We start from the raw sequence: 23,157 nt of genomic DNA on the forward strand, positions 1-23,157 counted from the left end.
CCCCCGCCAAAAAAAAATTCCCTATTTCTGTCCTAGACTGTTAACTTTCCCAAGGTAGGTGTTTGAATGTTTTTATTAAGTAAATGGCAAATGAATAAATAAAATGGGGGCAACATTAGCTTACAGTAGACATGGAGAGCTGCATTAAGGATTTGGATTTTATTCTAGTGTGGTTTATCAGCTAGCTTAGAGAGAACAAGTATATATAAAAAATAAAGTTAGGAAGTTCAAAGACAAGGCTATTCCTGGGGCATTACCCCCCCCCCCGGAAATGTTTGTTTCAGGTGGCACTTAATAGTTAATAATGAGTGATAAATCTATAGATACATAAGTAATTAGATGATAAAATTGGATATGTGGGGCATACTGAGTGAATGCAGGTTTTCCTTTAAGCTTCCCCTCCACCTACCCTTTCACTACAATATAAGGATATGGGCTATTCTGCCTAACTCCAGACAATTGACTGGCTGAATTGGATGTATTTAATATCCCCATTTCCCACATAAATAAGGTGTCATAAACTTGGCTGTGCAGGATATTTGTTATTTGGAGGCTGCTTCTTTTTTTTAATTTAGTCTTTTATTTGGGACTCATACAACTCTTATCACAATACATCCATCCATCCATTGTGTCAAGCACATTTATACATTTGTTGCCATCATCATTCTCGAAACAAGGGCTTCCTACTTGAGCCCTTGGTATCAGCTCCTCATTTTTTACCCTCCCTCCCTGCCCCACCCCCCCCATGAACCCTTGGTAATTTATAAATCATTATTATTTTGTCATATCTTACCCCATGTGAAGTCTCTGTTCACCCACTCTCTGTTATCCATCCCCCAGGGAGGAGGTTATATGTAGATCCTTGTAATCAGTTTCCCCTTTCTACCCGATCCTTCCTCTACCCTCCAGGTATTGCCACTCTCGGCACTGGTCCTGAAGGGATCAGCTGTCCTGGATTCCATGTTTCCAGTTCTTATCTGTACCAGTGTACATTCTCTGGTCTAGCCAGATTTGTAAGGTAAAATTGGGATCATGATAGGGGGGTGGGGTGGGGAGAGGCATTTAGGACTAGAGGAAAGTTGTGTGTTTCATCATTGCTACACTGCACCCTGACTGGCTCATCTCCTCCCCACGACCCTTCTGTAAGGGGATTTCTAGTTGCCTACAGAATGGTTTTGGGTCCCCAATCTGCACTTCCCCTCATTCAGAATGATTTGATTTTTTTGTTCTTTGATGCATGATCCCTGATACCTTTGACACCTTGTGATCACACAGGCTGGCTTGCTTCTTCCATGTGGGCTTTGTTACTTCTGAGCTAGATGGCCGCTTGTTTACCTTCAAGCCTTTAAGACCCTAGACCCTATATCTTTTGATAACCAGGCACCATCAGCGTTCTTCACCACATTTGCTTATTGGGGGCTTCTTTTTTACTTAGATCATTGTATCATAATAAATTATGTGTCTTTCATGAGTAGGGTCTTCCAAAGCATACCAGGGCTTCAGGACTCATGTCCAAGAGTCTTATTTACCAGGGCCTATGTGTGGTCTAGGAACCATTGTGAGGATGGTGCAGTATCGGGCAGTGTTTCGCTCTGTTGTACTCAAGGTCACTAGGAGTCAGAAACAAGCCAAAGGTACCTAACAACTACAACAACAGGGTAGGGTTTCTTATAGAACCTTTAGAAGGCTAAGGAGCCAGACTCCCAAGCCATAGGATCAGGATCTACATGCAAACACACCATGAACACAGCTCTATGAAAAGTCTTTTGCCCCTTGGCACATGTTTCATCTCAATGTTAGTAGTCATGTCATTGTCTCTCTTAGAGAGCCAGCCATTCCACTGCTGTGTATGTCAAAGGATTGGTCCCTGTAGGAGGCTCTTTCTCAAAACACTCAGCCTCCGAACCTTGCTTAAGAACATTTGGAGAAATAGAACCCCTTTACACACCTGTGTTCTAAGTACAACTGACTTTCAGGTTGTATATTTTTAGAAACTACCTTGAGAAAACAGGACCCTTAATGGGAAATATTATCCAAGGGAAGATTGACTTTTTGAATATTTAGGTAGCAACAGCTACAGACTAGATGCGTTTGAATTGTGGTGCCAGAAAAAAAACTATGAAAAGTACCAGGACTGGTCACAGGACAATCACATCTGTCTTGGAAGAGCTACCGCCAGAGTGCTCCTTAGAGGCAAGGAGGGCAAGGTTCTTACATGCTCTCAAAATGTTGTCAGGAGAGACTCGTCCTTAGGGGAGGCAGAGTGTCATGCTCAGTACAGTAGAGGGCCAGCTCAACAAAGAAAGACCTTCCACAAGCTGGAATGACAGTGGCTGCTACCATGGGCTCATGCCTGGGGACAATAGTGAGCGTGGTCCAGGGCTGCACGGTGTTTCGTGCTGTACTGCACAGGACCGACTCCATGGTACCAAACAACCACTAAGGTTCTCCAATGTAGAAGTTTTTAAAGGATTTTAAACAGGACAGTCATATGATCGAATTTATGTTTTTAAAAGAAAGCTCTGGTTTATGTTTGGATTATGTGGTGGAAGGTGGCTAGAGTTGCCCCTAGGAGACAGGTGAGGGAATGTGTGCACAAACGGAGACAGATGAGCCCTGAATGTGGAGTGGTGCACAGGAAAGCAATAGAGATGGAGAAACATGGGCCGATGACGTTCAAGTGCTGCAGTGAACAGGATGGAATGATTTGGAGGAAGTGTGGTTAAAGGCAAGTTGTTAATCATCCCATGTTAGTAAAATACTTAGATATTGTCATACAAAGATAATGGTCCTTACATTAGCTCACACTAGTGGTCCAAATCAAACATCCATGAAGGTGATGAGACATAAATAATTATCTAATTAGTAATCTAATTAGCACCGAAATAATACAATCAGGGTGTAGTTATATTTTCCTTTATTCCAGTTTGGTTTTGATAGTTCTACCAATGGGGATAACTATGTCTTTACTAGATTAGGTGTCTAAGCAAAATGGGTTGGCAATATACTTAAGAAACAAACAGAAATACAAAGCACATATTACTTTTCTATTATAAAAACTATAGCTGGTGTCTGAGTCAATTTGCCAGGCTGTCTACTTCAGCTGGCTTTTACCTGCTTGAGGAAACCAAAGCCCAACGTCCACAACATAAAATCTGACTTGAATGTTACAATTCTTTACAAGGAATTTCCTGATGACTGTAAAACAAATATTACCAACTCCTTTATTACTAATCTGAAGATAAATATATATAACCTGATCCAGTCACTGCTAAGAGGAAGATAGAATCCTTCAGGTGGTTTGAAAGGTTGGAAACCTGCAATAAGGAAGAGGAGTTATTTTCGGAGATCCAATTATGAGTGATAGAGTGAAACTGAGTGAGGGAAAAACTTTGAGCTGAGCATCAAAGAACGTTTCCTTCAACAAGGGTCACCTTTGTGGTAAAAGAACAAATCTTGGAGTCTCTCCAAACAGAGTGAGTCATCTTATTTGTTCTGTGAGACAACGAAATCATGGCCCCTGCCGCCCCCCCGCCCCCAGGCCCCTGGCCCACCCAAGAGGGGACGGCCTTCCCCCCAGGACTAGCTCTCTTTAGAAGTGATGATTCAATGAGGAATGTTTTTCTGAAGACTTAGAGGTCCTTCCTGGAGCACCCAGCAATTGTGGGGCCCCTTGAGCACGTCCTTGCCTGCTTGGCAGCAAAGGCGTAACACAATGCGGCCACCTATCACCCCAGGAAACTGTCCTTAATCATGACAAGAACCTATTTTGAAGGAAATTATTGCCATTATAATTTATTGATATGATATGCAACCAGTTTATTCAGTGGCTGGCTAGCTGCTGGATGTGCTCATTAACTAGGATCCAGGCAGCCCCATGACACACTAGGAAGCACCCAGAGTGAGGTTTATCATTGCCATCCAAAAAAATAATTGACCACAATATGACGGGGGGACTACATTTTAAACAGGATGTGTGTATTTCATGGCTTGACATTTTATATCTAAAACCAGGTGGCTTATAGTTCACGTGTGTTTTGGTTTCTGTGGTTAGAGTCTAAGAGAAAATGAAAACTAAAATTTTTCAAGCAAGTTTCTCTGCATGAATCCCTTTTCATTGTCCCATTTCCCCCCAGTGGACGGAGATGGTGCCTGTAGTGGGGGAGGCCAAGAGAAACCTGTCACTGGTTCCATGCAATTCAAATGATCGGGGAAAATGGAGAGGGCCGTGTAAGTGGCCACAGTTGTCTGTGCCCTGCAAGCTGCACTACATGGCTGAGAGAACAAAAGCCCTCAATCGCTGACCCATAGGCCCACCCGCACAAAAGAAATAGACTGTGCTCATGAGTCAGACGACTCCATGTTGTTCAGAAGCCAGTTGTCCCTAACTTAATCTATGTATTCCAATTGACCTCAGTGGACTTTAAATTGGGGAATTGGAAATTGATAAGCTGATTCTGAATTGGTAGGAAAATGTTATCATTTTAGAATCATCGAAAGAAATTTGAAAAAGGAAAAAGAGGGACGACACGTTCAATTTCAAGGTTTGTTGCAATTAGATTTAATCGGGTTAGCGGGTTTTTGTAAAGGGGTGCACTTTAGGCTTTATGGGCAACACTGATCTCTGTCATAACTACAATTCTGCTGAAGCATATATGAAACATCAATGGACGCATGTGCTCTTTCAGTAAAACTCTGCTGTTTTTTGTTATCCACTGTCATCAGTTGTTGGTTACAATTCACAGTGACTGAGGGACAATTCTGCCTGCTCCAGTGTCATTGTCACAGTTGTTTTCATGGTCAAGTGTTTCGGGCCCCTCCCTCTATGGATTGTATCCTTGAAGCGGTTCCTCTCTTTTGCTGACTCTGCTGTACCTAGCATGATCCCATTCTCCAGGGACTGGTCTTCTCTGATCATATGTACACATACAAGGTACGGGAGACAGAGTCCAGCAAGTTTTGCTTCTAAGGAGTACTTTGGCTATACTTCTTTGGCAATACTTCTTCTGAGACCAGTCTACTTTTCTTCTGGAAGTCTGAAGGACATCACCAGTCTTCACCAAACCATCGTTCAGATGTGTCATCTCTTCTTCATCTTCCCTGTCTCATCTGCATAGGAGGTGATTGGAAATCCCACAGCCAGGGGCAGGGGTGGCTTCCTCTTCCAAGCGACAGCTTTTGCCTTTTAGCACATAAAGATTTTCTCTGCAGTATACCAATGACATAGTCATTTGATTTCTTCTTTATTTTTTATTTTTTGGATTGCTTGCGTCCATGGGTGTTGATTATGATTATCCAAGTAAAAATGAAATCCTTAACAACTTGAAGTTTTCTCCATTTATCATGGTGTTGCTTATTGGTCCAGTTGTGAAAATATTTCGTTTCTTACGTTGATCTTAGCCTAAAACTGTCAAACATAGAATAGCATCTTGAAGGAAGCATAGAATGAAGATTATGCTACATTAAGGAAACCAGACAGAAAAAGGTACATACCAAGTCTTCGTTTCCTATGGCCACTGTAACAAATAGGAAGAACAGAAATGTGTTGCATAACATTTTTGGAGACTAAACGTATGTATTTAATTTGCCTGGATGTCCCCAAAGAGTATGGTTCCCAAACCTCCAGATCCAATAACGTATTCTCTTCAGGTATTTGGTTACAGCTAGGAAATGTACATGTTTTTGCTCAAATATGTATTTTGAGCCCACCGTGTCAGAAGAGAATTGTGCCGTGGCTTGTTTTCTGAAAGCAGACAGCCAGGCCTTTCTTCCGAGGCAATATAGGGCAGAATCAAACATTCAACCATTGAGTTAGTAAAGCAAGGTACGTTAATCACTTATACAACCAAGGGTTCTATGATGATATTTGAAATTGCTTAAAATGATCAGTTATTTTTACATCATTCTGATTTAAGGTTTGAAATACTTTTAAAAGCCCCAATATATTAGAGAGATAAAATAAAATTCATCATTTCCTTGGATTGTCAGGATTAGTGTGGTAAAGATGTTATTTTGTCCAAAATTAGCTAGTGGACATAGTGTCATTCTAATAAAAATGTCAGCAGGTTTATTTAGTGGAAATTGGCAGGCTAACTCTAAGATGGAAATACACATAAAATACGCATGTACGGCAATGCACATAAAACTGTTAGGGAGACTATCCAACGCAACAAGTCCAATATTGGAGGACTTGTACTATCAAGTATCAAGAGTTATGATTATATTTGTTATAAAACAAATGTGCCACTGCCATGCAAAGAGGGAAAGACTTGTCTTTTCAGTAAATGGTGTGGTGTCGATTGGCTAGCCACAAGGTAAAAAGATGTATCCTGGCTCCCATCACATGCAAGCCTTCAGTAGGGATTGAATACCGATTACAACCTTCAGTATGGATTACAGCTCAATGTAAAGAAAACGAAAATCCTCACAACTGGACCAGTAGGAAATGGCATGGAAAACAAACGAAATATCGAAGTTGTGAAGGATTTCTTCTTTCTTGGATCTACAATCAATTCTCCTGGGAGCAGCAGTCAAGAGATCCAAAGATGCTTTCCAATAGGGGAGTCAAAGTGTTGAAAAGCAAGGACGTTACTTTGAGGACTGAAGTGTGCTTGACCCAAGCCATGGTATTTTCAGTTGCCCCACATGCCCGTGAAAGTTGGAAATTGAATAATGGGAACAAAAGAAGAGTTGATGCCTTTGCCTGAGGGTGCTGGTGAAGAGCATTGGAAGTACCATGGACTGCCAAACGGACCAACACACCTATCTTGGAAGAACAGCCTTACAGGCAAGCGTGGTGCGAGACTTAGTCTCCTGTACTTCAGATGTGTTATCAGGAGAGGCCAGTTCCTGGAAAAGGACATCATACTTATTAAAGCGGAAGGGACGCAAAAAGGAGTCATACCTCCAATGAGATAGATTGACAGAGTGGTTACATCCATAGGCCCTTACCTGAGAACAATTGTGAGGATCACACCGACCCCATCAGTGTTCTCTGAGATTGTAGGTGGATCACTGTGACTCAGACCAAACTCAAGGGCGCCTAGCAACACCACCACCACCATCCATTGTGTCAAGCACATTTGTACATTTGCTGCATCATTTTCAAAACATTTTCTTTCTACTTGCGCCCTTGGTGTCAACTTTTCTTTTTTTTCCTCCGCCCCCCACACTCCCTCCCTCATGAACCCTTGATAATTTATAAATTATTATTTTTTCCATGCTTTACACAGACCCATGTCTTCCTTCACCCACTTTTCTGTTGTCCATCCCCCTGGGAGGGACTTATATGTAGATCGTTGTGATTGGTTCTACCTTTCTCCTCGAATATTGGTCCTGAGGTGTTTATCTGTCCTGGATTCCCTGTGTTGCCAGCTCTTATCTGTACCTGTGTACATGCTCTGTTCTAGCCAGATTTGTAAGGTATAATTGGGGTCCTAATAATAGGGGGGGGGAAGCATTAAAGAACTAGAGGAAAGTTGTATGTTTCATTGGTGCTATACTGCACCCTGACTGGCTCATCTCCTCCTGTGACCCTTCTGTAAGGGGATATCTAATTGCCTATCGATGGACTTTGGGTCTGCACTCCACACTCCCCTTCATTCAAATGATATGATATTTTGTTCTGGGTCTTTGATGCCTGATACCTGATCCTATCAATACCTCGTGATTACACAGGCTAGTGTGCTTCTTCTGTGTTGGCTTTGTTGCTTCTCAGCTAGATGGCCCTTTATTTATCTTCAAACCTTTAAGACCCCAGACTCCATATCTTTTGATAGCCGGGCACCATCACCTTTCTTCACCACATTTGCCTATGTACCCACTTTGTCTTCAGCAATTGTGTCGGGAAGGTGAGCATCATGGAATGCTAGGTTAATAGAACAAAGTGTTCTTCCATTGAGCGAGTACTTGAGTAGAGGCCCAGTGTCCATCTGCTACCTTAACACTAAATCCATAAATATATATACATACATCTATTTCCCTATTGTCGTTTATAAATATAGTTACATATGTACATGCCTGCATTTAGACCTCTATAAATGCCCTTTGCCTTCTAGTTCTTTCCTCTATTTCCTTTGACTTTCCTCATCTCACTATCATGTTCAGCCTTCATTTGGGTTTCAGTAATTCCTCTCACTTACATTGCCCTTGATCAAGCCCTTCCAGACTTCCTACACCCTCTTCACCATCGATTTTGGATGATTTTTGTTCCCTTGCCCTAGGTTTGTTAACACCTACTTCTCCCTGCCCCCCTCCACCTCTCCCTTGTTCCTCCCGGAACTGTCTGTCCCGTGGTTTTTTCCTCCGGATTATTTATCCTGCCTATCTTATCTAGATACCTATGCAGACATAATAATATGCACAAAGACAAGACAGAGCAAAACAAAGCAACAACCGAAAACAAAACAACAACAAAACCAACGAGAATAAAAGAAAAGCCTATAAATAGTTCAAGGTCTGTTTGTTAACTTTAGGAGTGTTTTCCAGTTGGGTCTGAGGCATGCCAAGCCCTGGCCTCACAGTCTACTTTTGGGGACTTCATTGCTCTGCTCCCCTTGCTGTTCTGTTGCATGCCCTTAATGAGTGTTTAGTCTTGGTGCGGTGGGGTCAGACGGAGCACAATTCCTGCATTGTGTCTCCAGTGTTGTCCCCTGTAGAGCTATGGGTCAGTGAGGGACATTGTGTCTCGTGGTGGGGCCAGCCCTGTGGTCTTCTCTGTGCATTGGCTGCTCTGAGCAGGAATACCGTCCTCAGGGCCAGAATGTGCGCTACTCTCTCTCCCTCCCTCTTCCTTTGCTCCTGTGGGCTCTGATCTGAAGTGCCTCTCTCCTTGAGCTGTAGCTTCAGTGCTGTGCTCTGAAGTGAATTCTTCTGGGGGGCCAGAGGAGGCTGTCCACAGAGTTGGGATTGGGCTGGCCCCTCAGACCTCTCTATTGGTTCTCTGCTTTATACCAGTATGTTGCATTCAGTCTTAGATCACCGGGTTGAAGTCGGGTCCCTCTTTCCCTGTGGAGATATACACAATACCCTCCCCTTGGGTGGGTTAGTGCCCTGCTCCCCCGCTACCCATGATGTCTTTTTTTTTTTTCATTTTTCTTTTTCTTTCCTCCTCTTATTAAGCTGGCTACCATATGTATCCCTGGATTTGGTCTGGTCCCTGCCATTCTACCTGGACCTTACCCCGGGGATGTATGTATACAGTATCTTTTTCCCTATGCCCCTTTTGCAGATGTCTTTCCATAAAAATAACCAAGATGTTCTTGAGACTTTGCAACGACAATAATAGAATAACCACTGGGAATGGCGATGAGAAGCCTGAACCAGATCTCACTTACTGTGTAATCAACGTAAAGGTAGCACTGCACATGCAACTCTAAATAATACAGAGTGCCTTCATTCCCAAGTCCACGTCCAAGAATTTAATGACAACTGTTATCAGATGATGCTCTACAAAATATCTGCACATTTTTCCCTTTCCGTCATCCGGAACCTGCTGTTTGTGTCCCGTGCCATGGGCTTGGGTGCTGTAATACTTTCCCACTCAACCATTAAGTTAAAATGCTATAAAGTGAGATCAAGGAATTGGCCTTCAGAGTCAGACGCCTGTCCTGGAATCTCAATTTGAATCTAACCGAGCCATTTAAACTGTGGCAGAATTTTACATCTCTGGGAGCCTGTTTCTCTGGCTGAGGAATGAGGTAAGCCATTCAAAAGGCTCTTGAATCAGAATCAAATTGACAGCAACTGGCTTGGTAGTTGTGTGTACTAAATGTAGATATCTGTGACATACTTGTTCCAATGCCTAGTTTATAATAATCATTCCAAAATGGAAGCTCATTTTAAAATGTATTCTTAATCAGAATACTTACAGAATACTTAATGGCAAGAAATTCTTCATTTCTGAAACTGAAGTGGCTCAGAATGGAGATTTCAAATAGAAGTCCACAATAGGGGCCTTTGCATGTGTTGAATATGTGCTCCAAAATTCATGTAATCCCCTGGTGGGCCTTTTACTTTCCCTTTGTATCCATAGCTTTTGGTTACTTACACCTACTGTGTCTCCTACCATGGTGCAAATAAAGAGCGATTTTATGTGAATCAAGGACTTTTTATTTTTACTGAAAAGGGTAAGTCTTAGGTTAGGCCTGGAGTTAAATTGGGCTTTCCATTGTGCCCAAGTGATAAGTCTCATGATACTCTTACACGGTCCCTCACTGCTGCAGGAGTCCACATTTTACTGTGGAAAAACACATGGCACAAATTATGCAACAGGCCGAAGTTGCACACAAGCAAAACCTTGTCTTTCCCTGTAGGACTTGGTTCCAGTTCTTCCTTGTTTCCATAGTAGACCCCGGGCGCGTAGTGTGGTTATGCACATCTTTGTTTTTTTTAATCGTCTTATTAGGGGCTCATATGACTCTTATCACATTCCATACATACATCAATTGTGTAAAGCACATTTGTACATTCATTGCCCTCGTCATTCTCAAAACATTTCCTCTCCATGTAAGCCTCCCGGCATCAGGTCCTCAGTTTTTCCCCTCCCCCTCCCCCATCCCTCATGAGCCCTTGATAATTTATAAATTATTATTTTGTCATATCTTACCCTGTCCGACGTCTCCCTTCATCCACTTTTCTGTTGGGTTATGGGCATCTCTCCTTCTTAGCTAGTCCATGGATGCCAACTCATGCCTCTTTCTTGGATGGTCTGCTATGGAGAAATCATGGTTTTTTTTATTCTTTTTTTACAAATGTGAAAACCTGCAGCCAGGCATATCTCTTTTACAATGCAGTGAACCTTCCAAACCCTTGTCTTCGTCTCTTGGAACCAAACAAATTACATGCCATCGAGAGCTGTATATCACAGGGAGCATGTTTATAACGTCTGGCTGAGTGGAGTTTGGGAATGGGCTTCTCTGATGAGCTGGAGCAGATTGTGCCTTTGACTGACAAGCCGCCATTTCCTTGAGATTTGATGATTTGAGGTCTTTCACCTAGCCATGCAAAAAAAACCCTTAACCTCAAAGACCTTTGGCATTTGACTCCAATATTTTTGTACAGTAACCATACATACATTTATCACTCAAGGCTTTATGAACAGTGAAGGTTTATTACACTGCACTCAAACCTCAGTTAACCTCTTCTCTTCAAGCAATACGTTAAAACAGAGTTGAGCATGTTTGCACAACCAGGGCTGACTGTTTGGTCCTTTTTGTACTTGCATTCTTGAGCAGGCTTTGGCGTTGATGCTGGTGGTTAGTAGATGTTTCCTGTAACCCTGAAGAGGCTGTTTCTGGGTGAATGTGCAGTATTCGGGGTCCTGCACGTCTTTGGAAGCTTTTAAGCTGGCAATGGTCTTACGATGTGAAGACCTCGCCGTTGAGTGGTGACAGGAAGACATTCCTCTGCTATCTCATGCATAGTGAGACTTCTGAGCATTGTCTTTATGCCTTTTCTCCCTTTCCAACCTCTCTCCTCAGAAGTTACTTAACTACTTCCTTCCTAGTGGCTGCTATTTCTCTCTTTTTTTGACTCTTTTAATTCGTGTGACATGCCATTCATTTAAACTTTCCTGAACCACAGAATTTAACATTTTATTATCACACAGCATTCGAGATGATTTTACTATTGTGATTTGTATAAATATTGTTTTCTCAACTAATGTATACATTTCCTGGACAAAGAAATGGTGTGTTATGCTTCTGAATGTCACCTAACTCCAGCATTAACTAGCTCCACAAAAGCCCAGCACAGTATAGTACAACATGGGTTGAATGAAGATTTTTGATGTAGTATATTAAAAATGTATCTCTCTCGCTCTTTCTCTATCTCATAAACACACACATATTTGACTTTTATTTATGGGGCACAAGTCAAAATGAGAGGAAATAGCAGAAAGACTCTACTAATAATGGGGTCTTGAAATGTACCAAGTGTGAACCTAGGAAATTGGAAGTAATCAAAAATGAAACTGGACACATAAAGATTGATATCCTATGCCTTAGTGAACTTAAAGTAACCGATAATGGCCATTTTGATTCATAAAATCATATGGTTTCTTATGATGAGAATCACACGATCGAGGAATGGAGCTGCATTCATCTTCAAATAGGTGTTTCAAAATCTATCTGGAAGTACGATGCTGTCTGTGGTAGGACTATATCTGTCTGATTACAGTGAAATTTAGTCAATATAACTATTATTCAAATGGACACATAAACTATTAAAGCTAGTGATGAAGAAATGGAAGAATTCTACCAACACCTTCAGTGAGAAATTGATCAAACATGCAATCAAGAATTGAAATACAAAGTTTGAAACAAAGAAGAAGAAGAGAAAGCATATTTGGAAAATCTGGTGTTAGTGGTAGAAACAAAGTTGGGGGTCATGTGATAGAACTTTGCAATGCCAGCAATTTGTTTATCTCCTTCTTACAAAAACACGCACTGTGACTAGACAAAGGAATTTCTCCAGAAGGAATACCCAGAAACTACACTGACTTAATCTGTGTTAAGAGATATTGGAGGCGCTCAATAGCAACAGCTCAAACCAAGCCAGGGGCTGACTGGAACCATTCACAAATTGAGCCTATGTAAGTTTAGGTTGAAGCTGAAAAGAAAATTAAAACAAGGCTATGAAAAGCATATCTTACACTGAACTAACTCAAGGGAAAATTCAAGCCTTGAATTACAAGATTGAAAGATTCTACGTATTAAGTGTTGTATGAATCAGGAAGTAGCAAATGAAGATGGAATGAATGCACAGTGTACCCAGAAGAGTTCTTCTTAGGCGTTAGTCAACCTTCCAAGAGGTAGCCTCTGAGCAAGAACCAATGGTACTGAAGGAAGAAGATCGCGTTTCGCTGAAAGCATTGGGGGTGGGGGGTGGGGTTGATGGACTACCAATTGAAATGCTTCAGCCAACTGAAGAGGCACTGGGAGTTTTCACTCTGCTAGGAAATGTAGATGACAGCTGCTTGACCAACTGACTAGAAGAGATTAATATTTGGACACATTCTAAACAAAGAGAGATCAAATTACAGAACGATATCATAAATATCACACGAAAGTCATTTTGTGAAGGTCATCTAACAATGGTTGGAAGTACACATTGACAAGGAGCCGCCAGAGGTTCAGGCTGGATTCAGAAGAGGACTTGGAACAAGTGTATCGTGGCTGAGGTCAGATGGGTCTTGGCTAAAAACCGAGAATACCAGAAAGGTGTTTACTTGTATTTTATCGACTATTTGACCACGAAATGCAACTGCATGAATTATGACAAACTATGAATATCCTTGAGAAGAATGGGAATTCCAGATCTCTCTATGGTGCTCTCACAGACCGTGAACATGGACCAAGAGGCAGGCATGGAAACAGAACAAGGGAGGACCACGTGGTTCAAAACCCGGGAAGGCATATGTCGGTTGTATCCTCTCACCATACATATTCAATTTGTAGGCTGCGAAAATAATTAGAGCTGCTGAATTATATGAAGGATGTGGGATCAGGTTTGAAAGAAGGCTTACTAACTTGTGATACCAAGATGACACAGCCTTGCTTGCTGACAGTAAGGAGAACTTGAAGCATTTGCTAAGGAAGATCCAGGATCGTAGCCTTCAGTATGGATGACAACGCAAGGTAAAGAAGACCACTATCCTTACAACTGGACCAATAGGCAGCATGATAATTGGAGAATAGATTGAAGTTCGCAAAGTTCATGGAAGCGGCAGTCAAGAGATCAAATGATGTACTGCAATTGATAAATCTTGTTAGAGTAGCGAAAATCAAGGAGGTTATTTTGAGGACTAAGATGTGCCTGAATCAAGCCATGACATGTTCAATCACCTCATATGCAAATGAAAGTCAGATATTGACTAAGGAAGACCCAAGATGATTCTACGCATTTGAATTCTACTTCTGGTAAGGAATATTGAAAGTACCATTCGCTTCCAAAAGAAAAAAAAACCAAATCTGTCTTGGCAGACGTACAGCCAGGTTACTCCTTCGAGGTAGGACTTCATCTGACATACTTTGATCATGTTGTCAGGAGAGACCAATCCTTGGCGAAGGTAGAAGAAGAGAGGAAGGCCCTTGGAAAGACGGACGGACGCAGGGGCTGCACCAGTGGTCTCAAACAGAAGAACAGTTGGGGGGATGGCCCCGGACATAGGTTGTCTCAAGGGTTGCTGTAAGTTGGAACTGACTTGACAGAATCTAACAACAGCATCCTGTTGCTCTGACCCGGGATAGACTTGAAGGCAATGAGTTTGGTTTTTTGGTGCCAAGTGAAACCACATTAAGTCAGTCACCTTGAAGCATTCCAAACACTCCATATGGGGAGAGTATAACTGCGCTCCAGAGAGTTTTCAACGCATATAACCAAAGCATATGTTCCATCATTTGGGGACTACACCAGAAAAGGCGACCCTACTACTGACTGCCAAGGGCATCGGCATTCCACAGGATTGAGAGATCTGTCTTGTCTGCACAATGAAGTGTGCTCTCTGCCCTTGTGGGAATATGATTCCTATCAGAGATTAAAAGGAAAAGCAGTAACCAAAACCAGCCCCGCTGTTTGAGAGGATTGGTGACTCATTTGATGTTGGTTGCAAAGTTGTGTTTGAGGTGTTTCTCCATTGAAGGACCTTCCATATGGGTTGTTTAGGAGGGAAGAGTGGAACCCTAGCCATTTTATTAACAACTGTCTATTCAGCATCACTAAATGCAAAGTATGTTTACACATACCAGAATATTGTAGGTTCATTCCTTTAAATACCTTTTTAAACTCTTACCAATTGGGTCTATGTGAAGATAAAGCAATGTGAAAAATAATGGGATTTTGCAACGTTCCTGTTCAATGGAGACCTTTCTACTTCTATGTGAAGAGATTGTTTTGTAAGGAAGGACTATACAATGAGAGAAACAGAGGAGAGAAGCAATAAGAGACTGGATACATGAGCTACCAGAACCCAGGCCTGCTTCCTCCATCTCAGACTTCGCAATGTGGGCACCCCTGCTTGGCCAAAAACCCCACAGGCATCATGAACTTGCCCAATGTATCAGCCCCCTAGGAATACTAAATGCACCCCATTTCATTTATAGGAAAGAAGCACATTTAGACAGAGCCCTTTGGGCAAACCATCAACTGCGTTTAACAAGGCAGGAGGCATGGGAATCCGTGGTCAGGCAGCTTACTTTTCCTGGCACCTTGTTAAACATGGTTGGAAGCTTGCAGGCTGGGGAGCAACCGCCTTCTCTTTGTTCTTGGGAATGGCCCTCCGTCACCTGGCAGACCTCTGTGGGTGGGGTGGAATCCGGGGTGCAGGGACTGGAAGGATCAGAAGAGCACGGCCAGCCTCAACTTCTACCTTCAAGCAGGGTCCACCTCAGCTGGAACGGAGGGCTGTGTGCGTGTTCTCCTGTTCACCAGCACTCCCAAGAAGGGGACTGCCTCTGACCCCCTTTCCACCTCTAATAACCCTTATTGCCGAGCCGTTCTTTCTATGACTAAATTAAATCCCCCGTCCTGCAGCTTGGTGCATCTCCTTTTGTTCTGCCCTGAATGAAGATGGGGGACAGCTGGTCAGTATTCCCTGGAGAATCGCTCTTCAGGCCCTTGAAAGCTATTACGAAGTTCCCTCACAGGCCCCTCTTCTCCACTCCAGTCGTGGAGCTTTCTCCCACTTACGTTCTCCACTCGTCCTTCTCCAGCTGCTTGCTTTTTCAGACCACCTGCAACTTTAATGGTAAATATACACTTGTCTATACTTACTTATTTATCCCCTAATGGTCTTGTTCCTGGGAAATAATGGGAGGAGAGTGTGTTTCTCGTTCAGTCATCACTTTTAGGTAGGCTTGGTCTTTAATGTTCTCAGCATTTCATTCATTGGAGTCAATTAACTGTGGAATTTCACTCAGCATTCAAGCCTTCTAAGTCTATGGGGCCCAGATAGTAAAACTGTGCATATGTGTGGACATTCAAAGGTTTAAGGGGACTTCACAAAGTTATGGAAAAATCTCATTATTTTTTCATTCATCTTTTACCCAGTTTTTGAAACACCTTGTGTACATGGCTTTTCCATTTTTCTCTTCTTAAATCTTAAATTATGGTTCATGGTTAAGGCTGATATTTACCTCTATTGTAAATGTGGTTTTGAGCCGTGTTTTTTGTCTAAATTAGTGAAGGGATATTGTGGTTCTCTGTGTGTGTACTAACTCAGATCATCTGCAATTAAAACCCCCCCTCAAACTCCTTGCCATTAATCTCATGACTCATAGCAGCTCTCTAGGGCAGAGTGGAATGGTCTGAGAGGGTTTCCACGACTGAAACTTATTACGGAAGCAGATGGCTACGTTTTCTCCCACAGAGAAGCTTGTGGGCTTGGACTGGTGTATTTCTTGAGCAGGTGAATGCTTCACTACTGCACGACCAAGGCTCCTGGACTTACTTGCAATAGCTGCTCAGGAGTGTGGTTCTGTAGTTGGCTAAATGTTGGACTGATAAACTCCCGGTCAGTGTTTCGAAACCAATAGTCACTGAGAGGGAGAAAAATGTGGGTTTCTGCAAACATTTGCAGCCACATATCCTATATAGCGATGGATTTGAGTTGACTGGGCAGAAGTGAGTTTGGAGTTTTTTTGCTTCACTTAGGACTCAAATGACGAGAATGAGCCTGCCGCTCGGTTCAGTTAACCTGGGAGAAAGAATGCTGAAAGTCATCTGTTGTAACACGGACTGTGGATGAGGAAGTCCTTTCTTAACAGGTTGTTTGATACCAAAATAAGTGGCAGAAAGTTTTTAAAAGAATGTGTTCTTTGCCTCTTCTCTCCTGTCATATTTCCTTCAAGAGACACAATCGCTGCGTTGCACTGTCTGTAGGGAGCATCATTAATTGATTTTGGTCTTAACATGTGCCAGTACATTTGGCGCATCCTTTGTCCCCAACTAACAAGCATTCTTTGAGCAGTTCTCTAGTCCCATGCTTCTGTGACCTTGTAGGTGTGGACCAACCGAGTCCTGGACGATGGCTGACCGTCCTGCCCCATTGTTTCCACTTTGGGGTCATCGTGCCAATACTCTGGCTGATATCTTATTCTTGGTGGGCCATTTCTCATGACGATTTGGTGGTGGCTCCGTGTAGTTCAGTGTGACCGATTTTCTTGTTAGCTTTGGAGGCCATCCCACGCCAGGTGCCATGCGGATTCCTTACTCATGTGGATTCCTTACACATGACCAAGGGCTCTTATTAAAAAAACAAACACACAGGACACATGAATGTGTTTCACTCATTTACAGATCCCTTAAAATCATCTACTCCACCTAGAATGTTCTTTCTTCCCATTCATCTAAGTTTGACCCATTCTATGGGGCATGCCATCCACGAATCTTTCCCAAATGCATATTCCCCACAACTTACCATTTTCTCTTTTCTCTCCCCTCCTACTGCAATCAGGTTCTGTCTCTTCACCCGCTGATATTTAGTTTGGATGCTTGCTAATTATACTATGTGACTCAATGAACAACAATACAGCTCTTGTTCGCTAGAATCTAAGTTCTTTCCCGAAAAGAATCTATGGCTTCCTTGCATTGATGCTGGTTGGTGCTCTTCTCTTTTCTTTCAAAATGCCCCACAGCTCAGAATTAGTAAAACCCGAAATACCCATCACTTGACCCACAAGAAGCCCAGTATGCCTGTTTCCACAATGATTAGATAGGCTTTTTGTTGTTGTTGTTGCTGAAATAATTTGGCTTTCCATAGCTGGATTCATATTTCAGAAAGCATAGTTACTAGTGACATTAGTAAGGAAATATGTAAATTTGGATTCCATGTTGTTAATAAAGGATTCTCTTTGGGGGCAGAATAGAAGTGATTTCATTTTGACAGAGCTCAAAGTATTATTAATTACACACATGCTAATATAGTATTGAAGAATAGCATGGGAAGGCATTGAAATGTAATTTCTCACCTGGCTTGAATAAAGGTTGATGAGATGTCCCACCCAAGATTTCTCTACTCGAGCACAGTGAATATAGTAAAGAAGGCAAGCTAAATCCAGATGCAGAACCCAAAGTTCTTCATCAATCATTAGCATATACTACCAATAAGCACGGTCAAGAACAATCAGAAGTGAACCTGTTGGCTTAACATGTGTATCTGATGTTTTGGGAGGGAACACGTCAACAAAGGAAGATTCTAGAAATCCAGGCAAGATACCAGGGGGGCCCACAGCACGGCTATGGTTCAGTTTGCAGGTGTGCAGGATGCTGGAGTCCACCGGAAGCCACCTGAGAGGCAGAGCAAAACTATGCCGTGCTGTGGTATTTCTGAACCACGGCGTAGTGGCTTAATTGATTTACACTTTATTCTTTTCAAAAGACAGCTGAATGTCAAAGGTCTTTCTTTTGTGTAGTACTGGAAAACTGGTTGTCAGACAACCTCTACTCATTTAATAATTTATCCCATTTTGTAAAAGAAAGGCAGCTGACATGCAGTAAATCTACTCCGTATTTAAATTACTGCATTGAACAATAATAAGGAGAATGAAAAATCGAGTCCATTATTTAGAATTAAACATATATGAAACTCTTTTCTTTCTTTTTCTTTCTTGTACCAAATGATCACCAAAGGCTACAGTTTAAGGCAGGACTCAAGCTCTGAGTGGAATAAAAATGCCTAACAGTAGTCTGCAAATGGCAGTGGAATTATTTATTCTATTTTTTCTATACATAAGGAATTGAGCTAAATGAACAATGTTTAAGCATGTCAGAATTTCATCAATTTTGCATGAGCATTCTCAAATATCCTGGTGGGGGTAATTGCTTGCAAATACATTTAAACTAATGATATGTTATATCCTTACTTGATATAAAACTATTAAAAGATAGGTTATTGCATTTGACAATGCCGTGCAGCTGGGTCAGATCTTAATGACAGATTTCCGCATTTTTGAATTAAGATCCACTCCGCTGCAAGCAAATATTTTGTAAAAATAAAAGCTATATACTATGTAAGTTTGGTCATTTATCTTAAAATTCTCTTTCTGTTTGTTGGGAGCGACAGAAGTTTGGGAAGAAGGCTTTTGGTCCCTTACCTTAAAGTGGGGGGAGAGGAAATCCAGAGCTCTGTCTAATTGAATCCTCCCCAAACCCCACTTTCCCCAGCAGGGGTGAACAGAACTTGTAAAATCGGCCATGTGGTTTTATCGGGGTCTGCATCCCAGGCAGGCTGAGGGGAGGGGAGCACCAAAAACCAATTAGAGAAAGTGGCCTCTCCCACCCGGAAACAAATAGGCTTATTTGGAAGGAGAATTAAATTTGGCCGAAAGGAAATGTTGGATGGGAAGTGTGATGCAAGGGGAAAAAAAAGAAGATATAAAACCCCACTTACGGTAGTTTTGTAAAAGGTAAGTGTAGCAATTTGCTGCAAGGAGTCTCTCTCCCATCCATCCTTCACTGTCAGAAGATAGGGCTTTTCTTCTATGTTCTAGGCTGGTTTGGGTTGTGCCTGTGCATCCAGCTTAGGGTCTACTTATCCGCCTCGCCCCGGTGTGATTTCCCTCCGGGACAGTGGACTACAATGCAGATGACTCTGTCTCTAGGCCCAGGATTCGTGAGACCCCCAAGATGAATTGTGCACCAGGCATTAGCACTTATTTGTGATTATGGAACGTGGGGAGCTAGCTGGCATCCCACTGGAAATCAGATGATGTTATGATTACAAGGGAAGTATTGATACACTCCCCTAATTGTTTCTTAGGACTTCAGAGTCTATTTATGATGTCATTACAAAGCTATGCATTATCTGCATAATCGCCAAGGAACAGGCTCATTCGTGAAGGAGAATGCATCCCACTGAGATAATGCCACAAGCTACTGCTATACATCCACCAGCATATGTATGCTGTTGAAATAGTAAGACAGCATGGAATGATGATGGATTCTTGTTCCCATCGTGACAGAAAGCTTTCCGCAAATTATCACTATTACGGCTTAATTGATCCACGCTCAGTGAAAGATGTGCAGCAAATGGAGGGCGTGGGGACCCCAGCCCTACTCCACAACATAACTGCTGACAGGATCCGCTTAAGCATGGCTGGCTGCTGCTGCTGCAGCAGAGGTTGTGCTTGGGCTGCTCAGGGTGCACCGAGCATCGCCAGCTGGGTAGGTGTGTGTGTGAGCCTGGGTGCCTGTCCCTGTGTGTGTGGGGCTGAAAAATAACGGTGAGATCATCTCACCCCGGGTGTAAGAAAGAGCTCCTTTTGGTTTTAGGGAACAGGCTCTTCATGGGGTGAAACATTTTCATGTTGTAGTCACTTGTGTACCAACTACATCCACTCACACGTGTGCATGCGCATGCACACACGGACACCCATTGCTTGCCTTGACACGGCAGCCTGGCAGGGGCAGGTCTTTTATGTAGCAGAGAACAGTACAATATAGCTTTACTGCGAGGTTTTCAGTGACATGGTAATTCTGATACATTTTCCTCTCCCTCTCTTTTAAAAGGCACGGATGCTCTGATTTTCGACATCATTGAAGATTATTACAACTTCACTTCATAATACACCGTAAATTTTATTACAAAGCGCCAATTCCTCAGCTCCTAAGAACAATCTTAGGGAAAGTGTGCACTATACGTCTTGCTCTTGCAGTAATGGAGGACCTAATGAAGCTCTTTATGCAAATGTTCCAGTTATCAGGTAAAACCTTCACATAGAAAATCTGTCGCATGTTGTAAAATTTCTTTATGTTATCAAATGCTAATGATGACTCAGAACACAGCCCACAGAGGATCTTTGAAATCCTTCATAAAAACTGTATTCCACCCCAATATCAGCGGCCTTGGAAATTCCAAGACGTGGGTTTGCAATTAGCATGGTGCAGGCTTCTCTGCCCTCTGAAACCATAATGTTAATTACAAAAATTACACTGTGTTTAAAAGTGCAATTAAGAGACTGCACCGCACAAAGGGAATCTCTGAACCTCTTTTCACACTTTGAAGCCAGGTCGTAATGTTGCCCATAAAAAGGAGGCCAAGGATCATTCCCTTTTAAAGCCTTCAGAAGATCAGCGAGAAGATGGTCGCGAGAACGAGCTCACCAGAGTTCTGCCGCACTCTTCATGAATAATGTTCCACCCGGAGCAAAGGAGGAGGCGGAAGGAGAAAATGAGCTGAGAAATGATGGCTGCGCTCCCCTCCGCTCGGTGACTGCCAACAGCAGTGCCCAGCTTGAGTCTGCTTTGGGGCAATGCAGGGGCCGTGTGCCGGGCCCTGTGTCTCCACAGCTCTGACTGGGAAATGCCCGTGCGAGGGGCCTTCCGAACGCTGCTGGCACACTTTGATTCTCTTCTTTCCGTTTCCCAAGGACTTTGTGAAGAATCCCCTGCTACGTGGAAACAAAAACTTAATGACTGAGTTTGGTAGATTCAGACCTTTTCTTTGTTCTTTGTCTCCTATCTTATCATACTTCACTTCATGGTCAACTTGTTAGAGGAAGTCCAGGTGGGTCTGGGGGCCTGTGGGTCGGACTGGAGCTGCACCACAGGTGGTGAGTGTGTAAATAAGTGGTCACGAGCAGGGAGACGGCGTAGGGGAGGACACAATGTCCCAGAACTGGAGTTTCGGGGCTGTCCTCATGTGGCATTTTAACCTCTCAAAGCCTGTTTCCAGCCAGGGTAAGGCAGGCTTTTACATAAACTAAAGCCACATGAGCAGTAAACTATATAGTCACCTGTAAAATGGGGAACATATGTAACGAGTAGTGGTGTGCCAGTCCTTGATGACGTGCTTTCCCCCACCTGGAATCGAGCACCGTTTCTTTGGGGAGATGGAGCCTCTGAAGGCAGTGAGGCCAGCATTTCCCTGGTCTTTCAGACACACAGTGATGACACCACGCGTCCCTTTGTGCCCGCCTCCTTCCCGCTTAGCCACTGTCCACGGATGTCGGGACTTTGGGTACTCACAAGGTCCTTTGCATGCCTCCCTCTGACGTGCAGCCTCCATCATTGCCGTCCAAAAGCTGCTTTAGAGAGCAGGGGTCCAGGAGGAGCCATCGGCTCTCTACCTAGGAGGCGGAAACAAAGCTGCCAAATATTAATCTCAAGCACTGGTTCTCAACCTTCCTAATGACTCGACCCTTTCATACAGTTCATGTTGTGACACCCCCCCCCACCAAAAAATTATTTTCATTGCTACTTAATAACTGTCATTTTGCTACTTAGGAATTGGGCAACCCCTGTGAAAGGGTCGTTCGACCCCCAGAGGTGTCGGGACCCACAGGTTGAGAACCACTGATCTAAAGGAATAGTTTGTTTATTTCCCCAAGTGCAATGACAGGGGTTGAACATGACATTAGCTAAGATTTTTTTAAGATATGTGGAATGGCAGCAAAGGCATAGAAGTTTATGGAGAGAAGGTTCCAGAAAGAGAGCAGATTGGCAGCACACCGGCACTCTGGTGAGCAGAGGCAAGAGAGTGTGTTCATGCTGCCGCTGGCTGACTGTGCGGTTTTACATCTGGTGTCGTGCTGACACCTCGCACGATAGTCACAGGTACATTGAACTACGTGCATATCCCGGAGATACTTATTTTTCAACCCGCCAATGACATGTTTACCACCTTTTTCATGCCTATTCTGATCTCTGTTTTCCTCTAGACACGCACATGCATGTGCATGCACACTACATTCCCAGGGAGGACTCTGCCCCTTCTCCAGAACTGCATGGTGAATCCTACAAAATGCATTCCCCCGATATGTAGGACCCTCAGGTCAGTGGCTGCTTGCATAGTTTTCATCAGGACAACATGTGGATCCTCTGACCCCTAAAGAGGAGCCCCAAGGACAGAGTGGTTACCTCTTTTGCCACTAACCAAAAGGTAAGTAGTTCAGATCTACCATTTGCTCTGCTGGAGAAAGATAAGGCATTCTATACCCATGAAGAGTTACGGTTGTGGAAACCCACAGGGGCAGTTCTACCCTGTCCTGTCACTAGGCTGCTACCAACTGTCACTCCCTCCATGGCATTGAGTTTCGTCTGAGCCTCTGAAGATCCAAGGTATGTAAACCTCCACTGTTTGGCCGCCCAAGCTCCTTACTCCATCCTTCCATTTGTTACTATGTTTCTTGTGAAGTCAAACGTGAACATTCCCAACAGGAT

Source organism: Echinops telfairi, unplaced genomic scaffold (genome assembly GCF_000313985.2).
Source record: "Echinops telfairi isolate 266 unplaced genomic scaffold, ASM31398v2 ScPeMD7_2573;HRSCAF=3158, whole genome shotgun sequence".
Taxonomy (NCBI): Eukaryota; Metazoa; Chordata; class Mammalia; order Afrosoricida; family Tenrecidae; genus Echinops; species Echinops telfairi.